Source organism: Equus caballus, chromosome 5 (assembly GCF_041296265.1).
Source record: "Equus caballus isolate H_3958 breed thoroughbred chromosome 5, TB-T2T, whole genome shotgun sequence".
Lineage (NCBI taxonomy): Eukaryota > Metazoa > Chordata > Mammalia > Perissodactyla > Equidae > Equus > Equus caballus.
Genome location: NC_091688.1, coordinates 28,297,594 through 28,312,464, shown reverse-complemented (window position 1 = coordinate 28,312,464; position 14,871 = coordinate 28,297,594). Strand labels below are relative to the sequence as shown.

Below are 14,871 nucleotides of genomic sequence, written 5' to 3'. Positions count from 1 at the left end.
ACAGAAAGCCTAAGGACACGAAGGAAGTTGCTAATATCCCAAACAATCTAATTAGCCTCAGAAACCCATTATGGATTTGTCACCGACTGATAGAATCCCTGCCTCAAGTTTTCATATTTCAGCAACTTCCATTTCCAAGAAGAGGTTGGGAGGGAGAAAGGGACCTCCTAATCCTAGCTTGCTGAGACTGCCAATTATCTAGGGTCTATGTTTTCATAACCTTTACCAGCATCCCACTCAGCCCTTTTCTCATTTCACAGAGGGGCTCATATGGACACAGTTTCATTCTCATCATTTTAGACAAACAGACCTTAAAACTGCCAAAAATCGACAGCCTAATAATATGCTTCCTAAACTCTGAGTTAGTATAAGGTATCAGGGCTGCTCTAAAAAGGCAGAATTTCACATAGGACGTTAGGACATAGTGTAGCTAAGGGCCCAACCCATGATGAACAGCTTAGGACCAGACACAGAGATGAGGCAAGTTAAACTAGCTTTCAAGCTCAGGCAGTTGACATGTTAGAGTGTCCGTCGAACAGGCGGTGTTTAAAGCTTTGTCACATGAGATGCGATGACTCACTAAGACACAAGCTCCTTGGAAGTAAAGGCTATTTCATTCTGATGCTTTCAATTTCTGATTCTCCTTCCCAAATGCAGCCTGGCCCTAAGAACACAAGACAGATTGCTGTATCGAGTCTTTGTAATTTCTCTTACATCCATCCCTTCATTTCCACACCCACCATCGTCGTCCTGGTTCAGGTCCTCACACCTGGACTTCAGCACTAGTCCTCAGCGCTCTTTTCTATTTCTACAACAGCTCTTATCCATTTCCTCTTCCTAATACCTGACTCTGTATGTGTGTGAGTAGACACATATATACATTATGTAAATATATATATTTATATCATCCCCTAGAAACACCCATTTTTGTTCCCCACTATTGACAAGATGAAGTCATGTCTCTCGAGCCTGGTATTTAAAGCCTCCTGGGGTACGGGTCGTCCTACCTCTCTGTCATTTCTTCATTATCTATAGTTTTCTTATCTCCTTCCCCCTTAAAAAAAAATACTAAAAGCCTACATATAAACCCTCCTCTCCCCCACTCACATCACAAGACCACACTTTTCCTCCATTTCGCTTACCTCACAGCTGCCCATTCCCTTCTTTACTTACACATGTGCTCGTTCCAAACTAAAAGATGCCTTATACCTCTTGGCAACTTCCAGAGTGGAAGACGGGCCCTAATTCCAGCGACTACCCTCCCTTGCCTGAAGTACAGGATGAGCTTCCCGAACAGTCTCTCCAGGTCTATTATTGCCCCCCACCCCACTCTCCACAGAATTACTACAGTGATATTTTTAAGTCTCAAGAATCATTTCAAGTCCCTACAAGATCCATTCCAAAGTCACAGACTAAGCCACTAATAACAGCTGCCTCCAAAATTGTCCTGGGTCCAGGGAGAAATATAAATGGATGAGCTCAGCACTACCCCCATGACACACTCATGAAGAAAGCTTAGTGGGACACGTCCAGGTGGAAAAAGCAAGGCCTCATTCCAGCGCCGAAGTCTAGGTCCAATTTTGTCCCTGAATTGGATATGGAGTGACCTTGGACAAGGCACTTAATACTGAGCATTTGAAATCACAATGATGAAAGGGAGAAAATAACATCTATCATGCAGCGTAGTTGGAAGAATTAAATGAACATTTATAAAACACCTAGGAGAATACCCAGCACACGTGTGCTCAATACATAATACTATCATTGTGTTTATCTTTCCACATATCAGTATCTCCCAGCTACAGTGATCTCCTTCAAGTCACCATCTTGTCTCATCTCTCTCTGAACTTTAACACCAAGCACCGTGCCCTAAACACAGTAGGAGCACACTAAATACTTCCTCTACAATTAGACTATTTCTACACCTGCATTTAAGAATGTATACTCAGGGAACACAAGTCAGACTCAGGGCCATACAGAAAAAAAAATCTAAGTCTATGGAAGGAAAGTGACTAAGTGATAAGAATTTATCAAGGAGTACATAATCTTTCATAAAGACCTCCACTTGGGGAAGATTCCAGGTCCTCTTGGTCCTTCCACCAGAACCACCTTTGCCTGCTCCAGTGCTCCAACCCTGAGATTCTCATATTCTGCACCTTGATTTGATTTGAATCACCTGGGGAGCTTTTAAAACTCCCAACCTCCGGGGAACTCCCATTTCCAGAAAGACAGAGTAGACATACTTCTCCCTGTTCCTCCTAACAACCAAAACTCCAGGCATTATCCAGAAAACAAGCATAAGAAGACTCAGAAAGACGGAGAGAAGAAGGCAGACCAGCCAGGAACGACATGGAGCTGTGTTCCCTAGGTTTTCTTTTTGTCTCACAGATCCCAGACTGGTTTCTGGAGAAGCCAGAGACCCAGAAACACCAAGAGACACAGACAAAAAAATGTCCAAGGAAAGCCTGCCTTCTCTAGCCAAAGGACTAAGAAAGAGGCAGCCTCACACTACAGAAAACTTTTAGACAATAACAGCTCTACTCCAGCCAAACATCGCAGAAAAAAGCCATGCCCCCAAACCTCACCCCTATCGGCCAAGTCAGGAAACTAGACTTCTGCTCTCACCCAGTTGTAAAGGGATGTTCCAACCTTACCTTCATCCAGGTGGTGTCACAGAAGGCTGAATGGGAAGCCAGGACACTGGGATGTCCACCCAACCTGGGAGAGAAAAAGGCCTCCTCCCCTCCTTGCCGGGGTGTCAAGAGGAGGCCTAGTGCCAAGCTGGAACTTTCACCATCACCCAGCAATAATAAGTCAGAGCATCAGTGGAAGCTACGGAGCAATAGTAATGAGGCACTCCTGCCGCATCCCAGAGGGGTATCAGCTGACGCCGTAAATAATCTGGACTTCCACCCACCACCCAACCGTAATGAGGCAGCACTCTCCTTCCCCAACCAGCGCACTGGCAGAGGAGTCTTCCTAAAACAGAAAATTTAATTAAGATCCAGAATCTCATAATACCCAAAACTTCCAGGTTTCAATCAAAACCCATTCATCATTCCAGGAGCCAGGAAAGTCTCCACATGAATGAGAAAAGACAATCAACTGATGTCAACACCAAGAAGACAGATAAATTAGAATCATCCGACAAGGATTTTAAAGCAGCCTTCATAAAAATACTTCAACAAGCAATTACAAATATGCTTGAAACAAATGAGAAAAACACAAAGTCTCAGCAAAGAAACAGAAGATATAAAAATTGTAACATGCAGGCTGCACCCCATACTAACTGAATTAAAATCGCTGAGAGTACCCAGGCATCGGTAATTTTTTTTAACTCCCGAGTGATTCCAATGAGTAGCCAAGTTTGCCAGCCAGTGCTCCAACTCCATTATTCTTACCCGGAAAACACAGCAAAGACAGAGATCCAGGCCCTACGCGACTTCAACAAGCCTGGGTTTCTGTATTTTTATTAGTTTCCAGGTGATTCTGATAGATGACAAAGTTTGAGAAGAGCTGCATTATCCAATCAAAGGAATTTGCCAGTGATTTCCCTCACTTGAGGATGCTGCAAAATTCTTGACCTGAAGGAGGAAAGAGCTGCATTTAAGTTACCTTGAAGCAACAGGTAAAGTTTCAATAGTACTGAAAAAAAAAAGTTTCAATCATACTTTGGACATGGGTGAGCAGGATATAATGTGTTTAACTCAGGCTGCCAAATCTAAACAGAGAAAATCCACACACATTGAGGACCAGTTTGAAAATGTAGTTACAGTAAAGATTACGTATGTTTACAGGAAAGAGCATGGGAATGAGATAATATGTTACCTGTCACTTGGCCTATGGAAGACATTAATCTTCCTCTTGGAAGAAAAAGAAAATACTTCGTGTGAGTGCCTCTTCCCATCCAAAGAGAGCAAAACAAAAAGGGAAGAGTTTATCCTCAAGATAGAAAAAACAGACACAACCAAGGGGCTTTTCCACTGTGCAGTGGGGGCTGAAGTTTCCAACCCAAAAGGCGACATCTTCTGGGCTGGAAGTTTTTTAGCATTTCTCCTCTCCTGGAGGAACCCTGGGGGCTCTGAGCGGAGAGAACTGGTCCTCAGAAATGGAGCTGGGAAAAGCAAGGAAGAGGTGTGGAAGTTGACAGGAAGAAGAGCTGCACTGAGGGGGAGTGGAATGCCCCACCACCGTTAGACAGGAAGGGCATAGGCGAGAGCCCAAAGAGAACATTCTCCAGGAAGGAAGGGCCTCCCCAAGCTCCTCTCCTGCCGGGCCTCCCGCTCTCCCACTTACTCACTATCGCCTCATCCCCCTATCTAGAGATCATCAACACGCCCCACCAGAGGGGTCTTCTCAGGTGGCCTGTTGCCCATTGGCCCACCGCAGCAGACCAGGCTCCGGTCACAGGCATAACCTTGACGGGAGGGGCTAAGACCACCCCCTTTAATGGACCATTTGCCCATTCAATCCAACCAAGGAAGACGTGCCTCAATTTCCTCATCAGCAAAATGGGAACAAAAACACCTACCCTCACAGGGCCACTGTGAAGATTAAATTAGTTAACATGTAAAATGCTGAACACCACGCATAGACCATAGACTGCGGTGGGCACTTGATACACATTAGCTCCTGGTGTTTTGAAAGACACACAGCACGGTGGTTAAGAGTAGATGTCCCAAGCCAAAATGCCTGGCTTTGACTCAGCGAATCTACCGCTTACTAAATGTGGACTGTAAGCAAGTTACTATGCCTCGGTTTCCCCATCTGTAAAACTAAGATAGTGAGAGTACCTTAATTCACACGGCTGTTGGGAGGACTAATCACGTAAGAGAAAGAGCCTGGCATAGTGCCTGGAACATAGTAAGTGCTTTTTAAATAATAGCGATTATTCTGTTAGCTTTCTGTGATGTGGACGGCACGAGGCAGGTACGTGGGGAGTCCCCTTGGCCCTTGAGAAGCTTGTAGCCTAGATCACGGACAAGAAATGCACACCCAGGGGCTGGCCCCGTGGCCAAGTGGTTAAGTTCGTGCGCTCCGCTGCAGGCGGCCCAGTGTTTCGTTAGTTCGAATCCTGGGCACAGACATGGCACTGCTCATCAGACCACGCTGAGGCAGCGTCCCACATGCTACAACTAGAAGGATCCACAACGAAGAATATACAACTATGTACTGGGGGGCTTTGGGGAGAAAAAGGAAAAAATAAAATCTTAAAATAAAAAAAAAAAAAAAAAAAAAAAAAAAGAAATGCACACCCAGGATGAGCAGGAAGAGCAGCACAGAATACGGGACACATGTTAATTCTGCAAGCGTGCAAATAGCATTTCTCTCTAAGGTGCTCACGCACAGGCTAACGGAGCTCAGAATGTTCCGAATACAGGGTGCACCGGGTGGCAAGTGCCCTCTTCTTGGCCACCCCTACGTTGGGAGTCCCAGGTCTCATTCAACTCTCAAGGTTGATCATTTCAACAGTTCTCCTGGAAAGCACTGTAGCTTCAAGAACAAACGGGGTTAGCCACCGTCCATTCTCATGGATGGACCAGAAGGGTATAAGACTCACAAGTCTCGTTAAAGTGCTACAGAAAATCAACCGGGTCACACGCAGGAGCTAGAGGAGCAGACATTCTACAGGGTGTCAACACTTTGGGCTCAGAACTCCCTGGAAGGAGCATTTTAAGTAACTTTTAAAGCCAGCGGCTCCAGTGCTTGAAAGGAAACACGATACTGAATATAAAAATTGAAAAGGGAAATGTAAGCATCGCAAGGTATTAATTAATCCCATGATGCAAGATTTCTGCTGCTTAGGTTACCTCTACTTAAAGAAATATTTATCCAAGAAATTCAGAGAACGACAGGGAAGACAGACAACATACTGTACTTAACAAGATTCTGTGATTTTTAATCCTAACGAGGATTAAAGGGCTGGAACAAATGTGATGGGGGCATGCACCAGAAGCTAGTTAACCCCTTTTTATTCCTTCCCAACAAGGCTGACAGCTATTTTAAGCCCACAAAGTAGTCACGCTGTCTGATTTGCAACTTTGGGAATCAGACAGCTAGATTCTTTTTAAGCAGGCGTGTAAAATGAAGATAATACACTACTGGGCCTCTGATTTATAAAAGAACAGAGCGTACGACAATTCCAGAGATTAAAACCATGCACAGATGAAACAAATTGCAATTTGTAAGACTAAATAACAACAAGAATAAAAATAGCAATGGACTCTGTGCCAGGCACTGTGCTCCGCATTTGCAAATATCACTCGTTTACTCCTCTCGTTAACCCTAAGAGGTATGTGATACTGGTTTCCTCCTTTTACAGATGAGGATACTAAACAAGGGACGTTAAGTAACTGGCACAAGGTCACACAGCAAGTGCGAGACAGAGCCAGGATTCGAACCCAAACACAGTTGGCCTCCTGAATCCTTGCTGTTACGCTGCCAACCAAATTCATGTCCTAAAAACTATAGAATAGCAAATTAAAGGAAATAAAACAATGAATGGGGGGGAGGCATCAATTCATTAATCAGAACACAACTGGTTGAAAATGTTTTCCACTAATGACCAATTACCTACTCCCGAAATTGGCCATAGGTTCTATAATCAAAGATTCCAACTCTATTGCACGTCCATCACTGAAACCCCATTTAATTCAGGGAAAGTGCTTGCTCAACACTTCCTTTGGAAGGAAGTGGCTCTCTCTGAGGTAGGGGTGGGGATACCTCCTGGGATACCTGGAGAGTCCCTCAAGTCACCAGGGACTGAGAGTTGCAGGCCTAAGCATGAGAAAGGGTCGGGAGGAGACTGGAGCCAGATGAGGCATCCCCCCTCTTAGGTGACATAGAGGGCCCTGGCAGTCCGTGTAGGGAGCACTTTAGAAATTACGTTCATTCATTCAAAATACATTTTCCATATGCACTCAGCACTACAGAAGACACAGGGGCAAAGGGACAGGGACCCTGACAGGGACAGTGGGGGGTGAAAATCAGACAGGAGCAAGCAGCTCTAATCCATAGCAGGGTCTGGTCAGTCCCTTAGATGGAGGAGGGACTGGTAGCACCCACTTCACTGCGTGACATGAGGACTGGGTCTGAGAGATGGGTGGGAAATCACAGGATGGGTTTAGGGAATGGTGAATACTCCGGCTGGGTTGAAGCATAGGGCAATGAAAGGGAATTATTCAAAAAACAGACAGCCCTGAACATCATGCTAAGAATTTTGAATCTAATATAGTAGGCTTAGTTTTTGAATTGGAGGATAACGTAATTACATTTCAGGAAAATTAACAGAGCAAAAGTTTATAGGATACTGAAACAGTATGGTGAGAGGTGGTGAGCATCTAAACTAGCCAGAGGTGGGAAGAGATGGGACAGGCAGGATGCATGGATGGATGTCACTGAGAAAATTCAACTGACTTGATGTGGGGGTATGGGAGAGCAGAGCCCGGCCACCATAGGTACTCAGTTAACAGCTAATGAGTCTGCTGTTGTATGACCAGATTCAAGCACTGCTCCAAAATGTTAGGCCTGGGTGCCTGAGAGGATGCTGGGTTGTTAAAAGAAGTATGAAGTCAGCAGAGAGATTTGATTTCAAGCTTGTTGAGAGATCGAGTCAGCAACGAGTTCGTTGGGGTAGAGAGAGCCAGAAGGAAGCTGGAAATGAAGATCCGGAGTCTGGACTGGAGCCAGAGACCCAGGAGCCAACCTGCATAACAGAAGAGGTGGGAGGGGAGCACTGGAGCACTCCCGTGAGAGGTCAAAGGGAGGGGAAAGAACACTCAGCACAGGAGGAGGAGGTGCCACCAGAGGGGCTGGCCACGGCCACGGCCAAGGGAGAGCCCCCACAGAGAGCCGAACGAGGCCTTCCAAGAAGGACAAGGACAGGAGGCTCAGGAAGAAAAATGAAAAAGGGTGAGGACAGAGAAGGGTAACAGAACAACTTCTATATGGTAGCCAGGATAGAAGTCAGAAGGACATGGCCAGGGACTGAATGAGTACTGAGCAACTGCGGAGAACAGACCACGGTGACAGGAAGAGGACAACACGTGAAAGAAAAAGGTGGAGAGAAGAGTTTTCACGTAGGGAAGGCCAAGGCATATTCCCGGGAAGAGAGGAGTGAGCTGGTGGGGAGGAGGATGGAACAATGCAAAGGTGGGGGTGGGGAGCAATGGGGGTAGTGAATCAAGACTCAGGAGAGGCCAGCTAGCAGGGGATGGAGGGCAGATGGGTCTTAAAAAGAGAGAGAGAAAAAGAAAAAAAGTTAATTGGACTTCATCATAATTAAAAACTTTTGCGTTTCAAAGGACAATATCAAGAAAGTGAAAAGACCACCCACAGAATAGGTGAAAATATTTGCAAATCTACAAAAGGGACTTGAATGCAGAATATATAAAGAGCTCTTACAACTCAATGATAATTAAAAAAAGAAGACAATCCAATCTAAAAATGGGCAAAGGATCTGAACAGACATTTCTCCAAAGAAGATAGACAAATGGCCAATAAACACATGAAAAGATGTTCTATTATGATTATTCGCCAGGGAAATGCAAATCAAAACCACAGTGAAATATGACTTCACACCCACTGGGATGCCTACAATCGAAAGGCCAGATAACAAGTGTCCGTGAGGACGGGGAGAAATCAGAATCCTGATACATCGCTAGTGGACAAGTGAAATGGTGCAGCCACACTGGAAAACAATCTGGCAGTTCCACAATGGTTAAATATAGTTACCATAGGATCCAGCAATATCACTGCTGACTACCTACCTACAACAAATCTAAGCATTTATCACACAAAAAACTTGTACACGAAGGTTTATAGGCAGCATTATTCACAATAGCTAAAAAACAGAAAGAACCTTAATGTTCATCGACTGATGAATGGATAAACAAAATGTGTTATATCGATACAATGGAACACGACCACAAAAAGGGATGAAGTCCTGCTACATGCTACAACACGGCTGAACCTTTAAAACGTTATGCTAAGTGAAAGAAGCTAGTCACAAAAAAACTCACACACTACATGATTCCATTTATATGAAATGTCCAGAACAAGCAAATCTAGAGACCCAAAGTAGATTTGTGGTTGCTTAGGGCTGGGATGATGGGGAGATAAAGCGGTGATAGCTAAAGGGTATAGGGTTTCTTTGTGAGGTGATGAAAATGTTCCAAAATTGACTGTGGTGATGGTTGCACATGTATATGAATGTACTAAAAAGTACTCAATTGTACATTTTAAATTAGTGAACTGTATGGTACGTGAATTATATCTCAATAGTTATTAGGAGGAAGGCAGGGGAGGGAGGAAGGAAGAAAGTCCTTTTTCCAAAAATAGGAAGGAAGAAGAAAAGTAGCAGAGACCAAGTTTGCAGTGTAGGGCAGGAAAGTGGAAGGGACAGACAGGGTCATGGGCATGGCCCATGCTGTTCAGGGGGCAGGATGAGGACAACAAAAAGGTCACAGGGGTGCTAAGGGCAGCCTCAAGGCAATGTAAGTATGAGGAGGCAGGTAAAATAGAGAAAGCATTCTGAGACTTTGACTTCTTAGAAGTAGCAGCATTATGAGTAAGCAATAATAAACAATAAGTCTGATTAGGGTCTTGGACATAGATGACAGGCAAAGGTCAGTATTACACGTGACTGTGTGATTTTGACCATTAAATCAAGTGCGACCTTTCGGGTAAAGGAGATGTGACTGAAAGCCATAAAACCATGAAATGTACCACTAAGGGAGAAATAGACTTGCCCATCAAATCCCAAAACATCGGCTGTTGAGGAACGCCTTGGGACACCCATTTCAGACAGCGCTATAGCTTTGAGACTCACTGTCCTCCCAAAGTGATCCGGGCAGAAGAGAACAATGGATTTAAAAGCATCTGGACAAATACATAATCAGGTGAAATAAACCTCCACGTCAATGATAACATCAGTGAATACGCCAGCTCCTCTATCTGAGGTCCTGCTGGTCCAGAATCCTGGAAAACAGGACCCTTGGTCTGGGGTGGGGTGAGGAGTGCATACACCCAGGATATAGTGGAGTCGGTTCTGAGAGCTCTTTACCACGGACTAGAAGCTTAGGCTTGAGTGAGAGTACCACATTTATGGTGAGCCGATGTAGGTAACGTCCTAATCTGGAAGCCCTCAAGACAGTATATTCAAGAGACATCCACAGGCAGCCTGCCATGTGGGGTTATTAGAATCTCTAAAATCCACATCATGGAAACCATCAACCAGGGAAGTCATTTGGCAAAGAGGGAAATATGGCCAGAGAAGTCAGGTCATTCCGCTCCCAAACCACAAATTCACTCAGCAATATGACAATATATTTACTGCTTTCAGATTTCTACAATTGGTCATTTCTTCCACTTGACAAATAATCGGTCACTGCTGACTATACATGTACCTGATGTTCACGGGGGGCGGGTTATACAAAGAAGCATAAGACAAAGTCCTCAAGAAACACTTGATATCGTCAGAGAAGGATATACAGAGGGGAAAGAACACACAATTTTGTGTTAGACTGGGATCCAAAGACAGCTTTGGCAATCTCTCTCAACCCATGTGCACTGTTGCAACGTGACCTTGACAGTCCCCATCAAGAAGTGAAATCTACTTCTCCTCCTTTAGAATCTGAGCTGGCCTATGGCCCGCTTTGGCCAACAGAATGCGGCAGAAGCGACCCTGTGTAACTCTGGAGGCCAGGCCTTAAGAGCTTCTGCCTTCACTGCTTGGAATGCTCCCTCTTGAAAGCCAGCTGCCAAATAAAACGGCCAACATGCTATGAGGAAATCCAAGCTACCCAGTGGAGAGAATCGCCACATGGAGGACCACCAAGGCACCAGCCATGTGAGTGAAGCTTTCTAGGACCTTCCAGCCCAGTCCAGCCACAGCTGAATGAAGCCGAGTGATCCAGTCAACACCACATGCAACAGAAGAACAACCCAGCCAAGCCCTGCCTGAATTCCTGATCCATGAATCATGAGCAAATTAAACAGATGTTGTTTTAAGTCACTGAGTTTGGAGGTAGTTTATGAAGCAGCAATAGGGAACTGAAACCAAACTGAGGCAAGAAACTCGGGAGGAGTCCTGAGTCTGCTCTTATCTAGCTGTGTGACCTTGGGTCAATGACTTCCCCTCTGGACCTCAATTTCCTCATCTGTAAAATCAAGTGAGCTACGGTGCTTTCCAGTTCTGACAGTCTGTACCACACACGCAGGCATCAGCGAATGGGCCAGGCAGTGAGTGCTATGAATACAGAGGAAGTAACCACTTCAGGATCAGGGAAAAGAACCATGCACCAGGATTAAATGGGGCTGCACCTGGAACAATACATGGCTCATAATAAGTGTTCACTAAATATCAGCTATAATCATTATCTTCTCATCTTACCACTTCTGAGACTCTGGACAAGTTAATCTCTCTGCTCCCCAATTTTGTCATCTGAAAAATGGAGACAACGCTAATGTTCCTGCTTCCATACAAGGAAAATCCTTCATATGTGCAAGTCCCATGCAAATCAAAAATCACCTACAGGGGCCGGCCCGGTGGTGCAGCAGTTAAGTGCACACGTTCCGCTTTGCCAGGTGCGGACATGGCACTGCTTGGCAAGCCACGCTGTGGCAGGCGTCCCATATACAAAGTAGAGGAAGATGGGCACGGATATTAGCTCAGGGCCAGTCTTCCTCAGAAAAAAGAGGAGGATTGGCAGCAGTTAGCTCAGGGCTAATCTTCCTCAAAAAAAGAAAATCACCTACAAATAGAAGGCATCATCACCATGTTATTAATATTCTTACTGTCCTTTGCATCATCATCATTGGAAGTCTCCTTCTCATCCAGGAGTAGAGACAGTCAGTTGATGGCACTAGCCAGCAGGAAGGCATTCTGGCAGAGGGAGAGGCAGGTACACAGAGTCACACAAGCTTTCAAGCCAAGTGAGATTTTACCACCCACCTAACAGCAACCATCAGTGAGCCGGTCCCCTTGCTGAACTTGGACAGTGGGTATCTCTTAGGAGCAGCTCCCAGCCCAAGGGGATATCTGGAAACAGCCCAGCATTAAAAGTTTGAATAATTTCCTGCATCAGAGTCCAAGAGGCCAGCAACCTGAGGGTGCCCCACCGGTGAGCCAAGAATCAGACCACTGCCCAACACAGAGTGAATACTCCATAAAAATTATTAAATGAGCACTGGATTTGGGAGCCTGAAGTCAAAGCTCCCAGCTTTAACCCTGGCTTTGCTATACACAGCTGTGTGCACTAAAGCAAGCAGCAACTTCCCTGAGCCTATATCCTCATTTAAAAGACATAAGGAGACCCACCTCCGGGGAAGCAGTGAGAAGTACATGAAATATGGCAGGTGAAAAACATCTAGGATGCTGCTTGATAATTCAACGCACAGAACCTCTGACACCCAGATGCCCTTCAACCAAACCTATACCCTTTCAATCTCTGCAGAACCCTGAAAATGAGCAGCATCCATGCAAAGAGTCATTCCATACAGTGTTGATTCTGAAAAACCGCCAGCCCTTGGGAGAGAAGGACCTGGGCTCATTTTCCAAGGCTATCTGACAAGGCAGCAATAATACATTTCTATTTTACAGCCTGTGCTTTTCCAAAACACTGGCCAAGTGTGGAGTGGATTTAACCCTGAAATCCCAGTGATGGCAGTTCCACGGACGCTGCTCTAGAGGGAGGTGGAAACCAGTCCGAGGAGTGCTCGCCGGGTACACATGGGACAGAAGAGCTTCTGCTTCCGTCTGCTCAGATCCTGGCTGATGTGGTTTGAACGTGCTGGTGTCCAGCATCAATTACAAAGAGCTGGGCGTTAGGAATCAGTCCTCAAAGTCAGCCCTGTCCTTTTCCTCTCTACCTCGGCACTCTCAAAGCAGAACCCTGGGTTCCCTGTGTTTCAGATCTGCACTGGGAACGCTGCCTAGACCAACCGTGGCTCCCCCTCCTCTTACCCAGCACCACTGTCTGTGAATTCAGGGAAGTTACTATAGGAACTCTATCCTGCAGCCCCCAGACATTCGCTTAAGAAAAGAAACTGTATGTTGGGAAAGGGAGGGTAAGCTCCAGCAAGTCGGAAGCAAGCCTCAGTACCAGCATTTCTCCGTCTGACGATCACCTGCATTAAGTCACCTGGAAGGTTCGTGAAAGGTATACAGCCCCCGCCTCCCTCCAGATGTATCAAGTTAGAATTGTGGGTGGCAAGAATCAGACTTCATGCCCTTACCTGGTGAGTCTTGTGCATGCCAGGGTTTGAGACATGGTTGGGACCAAATGCAGACTGTGAGAAAAGACTAAAAAGGCTTAAAATCACTTTAATTCTGATCTCTCTTCTTACCCTCATTCTTGCAAAGCAGAGCACTGGTGAGCCAAACAAGACAAAAGCCAATTTCCCAGTTTAAGTATGCCCATGAAAATTAAATCATGACTGTGATAAAACTCATACTTTAAAAAACCTGCTCACCAAAGCAACAGGCCTGGACAAAATTTAACCCAAACATCCCATCTCAGACCATCCAGATCTACTCTGAGAGAAGCAAGATAAGATCTTGGCTACAGCCCCACTCTGGTCCCAGCCATACCCAGTAATTCAGCTCTGCATTCCACTGCAGGATTTGATGTCTAGGGGGACAAGGGGTGTCCTTCTAGCTCTAGCAAATATGGGTGGGGGAATGCTATTCAGGAAAAAAAATGGTAAGACTCACCAACTCACACATCTCCATGAGAAGGAAAAGATCTTAAGATAGCTAACCTCATTAGGCACACATCAGACACTCAAAAGATATGTCACAAGTTGAAGGGAATAGCCACCTGATGGAATAATCCTTGCATGAGATGCTAACTGCCTGCATCTACACAGTCACGAAGGAGAAAAAGGGAACGAAGTGTAAAATCATCTCCATACCGAAAAAACTTCCGTTCCAAAACCAGCAAGACACAATCGACTTGGAAGGGAAATATTTTCCATCACTTATCAGTGACAGGCACACTGAAGGTGCTCAGTGTCCCCCGGTCTTTATGGCACCGGGGGAGAGGGGTGGTGTCAAGTGGCATGAAGGAAGAGCCCAAGCACTTTTCCCAGGGAATGGGCAGCATGAACCCCAGCTGTAATTTCAGAAACCATAAGTTCTCACTCTGGGAAGCTCATCACACGGGGCCAGCCTTATTCACACCTGATGGTCCAGCACCGAGGCTCCCGCCCCGCCCCCTCCCACAAGACCCGGAGCTCTGGTCTCAGCGCTGAAAATTCCAGTCATCCCTGCTAAATTCTCCAGCACCGGTTCCCTAACAACATTGCGCCACAAAACTAGCAAATGGGCTGCTTTCACTCCCCACCACCTTTCAACGACCGGCACTTGCAAGAGTCGTGGCAAATCAGGCATTTGGGAAGTGACTCTGACACCTAGACCTGATTACCTGGAATCGAAAAACACACCCCTGTATTATTTTCCTCCATCAGGAAGCGGGAATTTCCCCCTTTAAAAGACCTTCCTGAAAGCACCTCTCCCATGGGATCCCAGCAGGTAAATAACACCAGGGCTTCCCTAAACCTATTCTAAAGAACCACATCCAGGCCGTGCTCACTCACCAGCTTCTCCTCCTCAGAAAGAGGGACCCGGGAAGTAACTCCATCAGTCTCAGGCGGGCAAGGATGGGGGAGTCTTCAGGTGGGTGGAGGGGGGTAAAGCAATGCCGCTCAAACTTTGCAGGTGCTCTTTGGCAGTTCTGGGCAGGAGCCCGCGGAATTCTATACTGAGAAGGGCAAGTCACCCTCCCTGACAGAAAGGCCCCCAAATCAGCCTAACCCATCAGCTCTGCGTCCAGGATGGCTGTGCATCCCATCCACTCAGACGTGCCCCCT

General features: G+C 45.9%; 1 protein-coding gene and 1 long non-coding RNA gene across 6 annotated transcripts in view; one reads left to right on the top strand and one right to left on the bottom strand.

Annotated features, from left to right (window-relative positions):
• LOC138915075 (uncharacterized) overlaps window positions 1-14,871 on the top strand; it is a 170,896-nt gene that overhangs the window by 95,508 nt on the left and 60,517 nt on the right. The window lies entirely within an intron of this gene.
• The window catches only part of LOC138924041 (putative neuroblastoma breakpoint family member 5), an 81,833-nt gene that overhangs the window by 66,324 nt on the left and 638 nt on the right, over window positions 1-14,871 (bottom strand). For 2 of the 5 annotated variants that reach the window (XM_070266794.1, XM_070266792.1), the window contains exon 2: window positions 14,599-14,757. The exons of the other annotated variants lie outside the window; for them this stretch is intronic. The gene's annotated coding sequence lies outside the window, so the exon portion shown is untranslated. The remainder of the gene's footprint in view (window positions 1-14,598; window positions 14,758-14,871) is intronic. 5 annotated transcript variants of the gene reach the window in all.